The 6,000-nt window shown below is 44.2% G+C and overlaps 1 protein-coding gene across 11 annotated transcripts in view; it reads right to left on the bottom strand.

Moving 5' to 3' along the window:
• Positions 1 to 6,000, bottom strand: part of bi (T-box transcription factor bifid) — a 105,734-nt gene that overhangs the window by 4,539 nt on the left and 95,195 nt on the right. The gene's annotated exons all lie outside the window — the stretch shown is intronic.

Genomic DNA, 6,000 nt, shown 5'->3' with positions numbered 1-6,000 from the left:
TCGATAATATTGGATCCCGAGACTACCAAAAAAAAAACTGAATAATGTAAATTGCCAATTGAAAAACCGAATTGTAATCGGAAATTTTGGAGCACGCATAGGCCGCAAGCGCTTGAAACATTGTTTTCTTCTCAAACCACCCTCCCCCCTCCTCTCACCCACTCTACTGTCCATGTTGCATTAGGCTTTTTGGATAGACGAGGCACTGGCATAATATTTTCGCTAGCAGGAATATCTGTTAAATGATAAAACGACGCCGCCGGCATATGAATGAGCGGTGGGACAGGCAGGCAGGCGGTCGGTTGGGCGGTCTGGTTGGGGATCGCCGTATAGCCGGAACCTTAATTGAAATGTAACAATGGCAGGCGGAAACAGCCGGCAGTTTGTGTCTGGGCCGACAATGAAATTGAAAAATAATTCAAAACACGTTAGTGTAATTTAGTGTCTACACTGGCCTCGACTCGCGCTGCCCCGCAAACGCCAACAAATACACCGCATCTCCGTTACTGCGCCGCCCTTTAGCCGAAAAACTACGTCCGTGCATTTTCTGCGTTTATTTTGTTGTTGTTCACACATCAAAGCAACGATGCCAGCGCCAGGTCCCGTGTTCGCAAATTGGGCAATTTACTAGCACACACACACACACACACACAGAGGGGGGAGAGGGCGAGCGGCATGTGTGTATCATTATCACAGCAACCACTGAGCCCGGAACCACCCATAGACAGGAGTTAGCAATTTCGCCACAGGCGTCTTCTTTTACACTTAACTGTTTTTCCACGTATTTCGCATCACCTGTGGGTGTGTGTGTGCGTGTGCGTGTGTGTGTTGTGTATATACCTAATTTAATAGCAAATCAATTTGTGTTAATCTAGGCAGCGCTACGAGCTCACCCACCCAACAGCAACTAGCGACGTCGCACAGCCCAAGCGAACGCCCAAAATGGGGCGCTCTAAAAAAAGTTTGGGCTCCAAAACTCTAATTAACCAGAAGCGAAAATTGTTTAACTAGAAATCTATTATCTTTTCAGAGTTTACTTTCAATGGCTTCTGGTATATATGGTATATATAGCTATAGATCATATATATGGTATATACTAATATGTACTATATGATATATACTGCTAGATACTATTCTAGTATATACTGCTACTATATGGTATATGCTGATAGCACTCAAGAGGTATTCTGATAGCGGTTTATGAATAGACTTATGGGGTGTAGTGCTTTAATATATGGTATATACTGATAGATACCATTCTAGTATAATATATGCCATATGATATATATATAGTTCCACATGCTATTATAGTATATACTGATATATGGTATATGGTACATACTATTCTAGTATATATGTATGTATATGGTATACTTTAGTTAGAGAAGAGAAGACCAAAGCGGTTTGATAAATAGTACACAGTGCATCAATATATGGTATATACTGCTATATACGATTCTAGCATATACTGAGATATAACATATGCTATTGTAGTATATAATAATATATACAATACTATATGGTATATACTGGCAGATACAATTCTAGTATATACTGAGATATAGCATATGCTATTGTAGTATATAATATTATATACTATTTGGTATTTACTGGAACATACTATTATAGTATATAATGATATATACTATATGGTAAATACTGGCAGATACTATTCTAGTATATACTGATATATACCATATGTTATCAGTATATATAGCAGTACTTCAGTATATATACATGCTATTACAGTATATACTGATGCATGCCATAGGATATATGCCAATGGCCGTCAAAAACTATTTTGCAACTGAATGAATATTCAAATGGAACTCTTCAGCTTGAGATATAATCAGAGAATGAGACTTATACTAAGGAAATACTATCTATATCTATAGAATTCTGTAAGTTTAGAAAATCTTCTTACAGCCGCCAAAGTCAAGATCAAGTCTCTAGGCCTCTGAGGCAGCAAGTGCCAGTAAATGCTGCATTTGGGCCAGCCCGCCTGGGGGCTGAACCGCTCCTGTGTCTCACATGTAACTCAACCATAAATTTGCAACACTCGCACAAAGGGCAACTAAGACGTTTATCTTGGCTTTTATGCACGGCCCGGCAACGGGTGGGGGCGTTGGCAGGGGCAGAGGCGTGGCAAATGGCGGTGCTCTGTAATTTTTGAATTATATCTAAATGTGCGGCTAAAACCAGTTCCAGTTCCAGTTCCAGTTCCACACACGCCCACGCCCAGCCCCGCCCAACACAACATTGGCAAATTAGCAGAGAAGCAGATAGAGGGAGGGCGGGAGGTAGAAGAAGAGCGCGGACAGCAGTCGAAAGAAAGGAAAAAGAAAAAAGTGCGCCAATTGTCAACTAACGCCTGCAGCTATTTGTCTGCAACAGCAGGAGGCGGGGCGGGGCAGGTCGGGGCGAGCGGTGTGAGAGAGTGTGGCAAATAAATATGAAAAGGAATTTCAATTGCTGCCAGCTTCTCAACCGCTGCTGCTGCCGCTGCTGCCGCCGCTGCTGCTGCTGTTAAAACGGTTTTCACTTTAGATTTCCGCTGCGGCCGCGGGCAATGCAAAAGCAATTGCAAAGAGTTTGCCAGAAGGCAGGCAGCAGGCAGCAGGGGCCGGGCCGGGCCGGCTCGACTGGGCTTTGCCAGAGATGAATATCATTCCGGCGGAAGTTGCGCAGTTAAGCTGCGAGAGGGTTGCGCCTCGGCTGCGACATAGTTGCCACCAATTAGCGCCGCTTGCTGTGAGCTGTGACACCCAAGTCGCAGGACGAAAATGTCGTCATGGCATTGTTTATGTGGCTGTTGTTGTTGTTGCTGTTGTTGTTGCTATCGTTGTTGTTGTTGTTACTAATGAAGCGCAGCCCAGCGGCTGGCTGCTAAAAGAGTTAACCACAAAAAGTTGCCGCCGCATTGAGCTACTTAAAAAGTGCTGCTGCTGCTGCTTGTTATTGTTGTTGTTGCTGTTGTTGTTGCCACTGTTGTTGTTGCTGGCAATTTGACAAACAAAAAAGGCAAGACTGGAGTTTTGACTAAGTCGCACTAATTGCCCAGGCATTTCAGACTAATTAAAAGTCTATGCAAAAAGTTAGCTAAGCGCTTTAGCGGCTGTAAATCGCCCCCACCCACACACTCACACACCCACACAAGCACACACTCTCACACACACAGATTGTAGTATACTTTTGAGCGCTGGCGTTCTATTAATAATCGACGTCCAGTTGAACAGAGAAGCCCGAGACCAAAAAACCAAAACCAAATCCGTCGCCCAGGCCAAAAAACTGACACATGACTGTCCCAGCAATGACCAGTCAGATTTTTTGCCAGTGGGCGTGGCAGGCGGGACTGCGGCTGACATGCAGATAAAAAACAGGCAGTGCATGATTTTTGCTGACAGCCAGACAGGCGGCGTAGGCAAATAGGCGCAGCCAGCAGAGCCACACACGCAGATACCCTGCAAGGGGCTAGCGAGGGCTAAGACTGAAGCAATAGTATAAGGGCAATTGTTGGCTGTTATCGATAACAGCCACAAATGAATTGAACTCTATTAAGGAGAACCAACAAGATAAATCGAAAAGTCATGCAAGGCAAATGAATTGCACAATTGCTTTTACAGCTATCGATGAATCGATATTTATCGCTTTGGTGCTATCGGCATATGTTATCGAAGGGATATAAAAGCCATGCAAGGCAAATGAATTGCACAATTGCTTTTACAGCTATCTATGAATCGATATTTATCGCTTTGGTGCTATTGGCATATGTTATCGAAGGGATATAAAATCCATGCAAGACAAATGAATTGCACAATTGCTTTTACAGCTATCTATGAATCGATATTTATCGCTTTGGTGCTATCGGCATATGTTATCGAAGGGATATAGCTAAAGTTATAACCATTTACAAGAACAACATATGAAGCATAGAAGAATATATGCTGCTTGCTTTGAAAGTTGATAGTATGTTGCTCTTCAAGTTCGATAACAACCGATTTTGAATTATTAAAGTGAAAAAAGCCGACTTAAATCAAAGTCAAATGAATATATATATAAACGGCACTCCCTAGCAATCTGTCTATATACATATTTAATACAGAAGCAGCTAGCTTGCATATCGATATTTATCGATTTTAGTCGAGAAATGAAATAAACTTGTAGAAAGAACTCAGTTAGCTGAAAGTCTTGGGATTTTACTATATGCATTCAATGCATCAGCAAAGAATATAGACAACAGCACAATCGATAGTTATCGATTTTTGCATATGCCAAGCGGGCATCAAATAACTTATTTAAGACAGGCAGCTAAAAGCAACTCAGCGCGCATTTCCCTGTTGGCAATTTAAATGTTTGCTGGGTATAAAAGACAGCTAGGATTGCGGGACTGGAGGACTGAATAGACAGCTAGGCTGGGCTAGGCTGGGCTAGGCTGGGGTACGCTCGGTGGGGCGTTGGGGTTTGCGGCTTGGCAGCTAATGCCAATCAAGGCGCTGTAATCAGTTTTACAACAACTCAACAGGAAGGGCCGCAAGTAAATTGTTTGTGTCAATGCAGCAAACAGAAGACTGATGAAGTCGTTCCTTGGCCTGTCCAAATACGCCACAGCTCATCATCGTCTTGTCATTGTCAGTCACACACAGAGAGAGAGAGAGTGGGACAGGGAGAGGGAGATGGTAGCGGGGAGAGTGAAAATTGATTTGTAACGTTTAGGAAAACGTTGAGCCAGCTATTAAATGTCATTCATCATTATGCTAAGTCAGAGCAGATTGAAAGCGAAGCGAGTGCAGCCCGGCAGCCCGACGATGGCCGGAAACCGGAACCAGTCCAAGTTCCACTCCCCCACGCCGATGTTGACTTTTTGGTTATCCTGCGCAAAAACAATTGTGGAAAAAAGTCAAAAGCATTTTGATCAGCGCCCACGCTGACGGCCGACCAAATCGACCAACAGGAAATTGAAATCAATCCATCAATATGGATTACAGGCGCTCAGCTGGAGAGCTGGCCCAGCAGCTGGGCTGCTGTCGAGAGGATGTCTCCCCCTCTCTCTCTATATCTCTCTACACACACATATCGGCAGTGGGAGTGGGAGTGGGAGTTGGGGTGGACCATGGCCAGACCAAGGTGCCAGTCATCATCCTCAGCATGATTATCATCGGCCTCATCATTGTGTTGACTTTGTGGCCACTTGGCCTCCAGCTGAGCGTCGATGTTAGCCAGCAGCCGCAATACGCCCCCTCGTCCTCATTGGCGCTTTGTATGAGTTGCAATTTGACAAGCAGCAGGCTAATTAGTTCCGCACAGATTTGACAAAAATTAATGCCTGCTAATCAAGCTACAGCAGAGATACAGAAACAGATACAGATGCAGATACAGATACAGATGGAGATAGAGATACAAATGGAGAGACAGTTAGACAAACGAGCCAACGAGCCCGCTGCTAACAAATAGGAAAACAAACCGAATTGCTGACCCCAACTCGACGATTGCTGTGATGTGAAGTGCAGCTCAAAGTGCTGATTAGTTTGCTTTTTGAGGCGAGCGGGCAGCTAGCTGAGAGGGCTTCGCTCGATTGTGTTGAATTCGATTTGCCAGGGACTGCACTCGGTAGCCGGAGTTAACTTATGAACTAATTGAATCAATGAGGTCCTTTGCACGGATCTACAACACATAATTGCAGCACCAACTGGCCGAGGGCAGCTGCTAATAAGCCAGTCAGCTGCCATTCGCATATACCTTAAAGCAACATCAGTAATGCGAGCAGAGAATTCGCATTTCGGCAAGATTTTTCCCCACTCCAAGTTAGGCTGAGCTAGAGCGCAGCAACTTGGCATTTGCTCAAGGAATTAGTAATGGATAACCCTATTGCTTGAGTGTTGTGTGTATCTCAGCAATATATCCATAGATTTTACCTAGACTTGACTAGGATCTCCGGCTTAACTAAGGAGGTTCCTTGGACGGGTAGAACTAGAGCCTAGCTAGGCTGCTCACAGGAAAAGC

This window comes from Drosophila arizonae, chromosome X (genome assembly GCF_054131065.1).
Source record: "Drosophila arizonae isolate 15081-1271.41 chromosome X, UAZ_ARI_1.0, whole genome shotgun sequence".
NCBI lineage: Eukaryota > Metazoa > Arthropoda > Insecta > Diptera > Drosophilidae > Drosophila > Drosophila arizonae.
The sequence above is the reverse complement of the archived record's forward strand: the minus strand, read 5'-3'. Positions and strand labels throughout refer to the sequence as shown.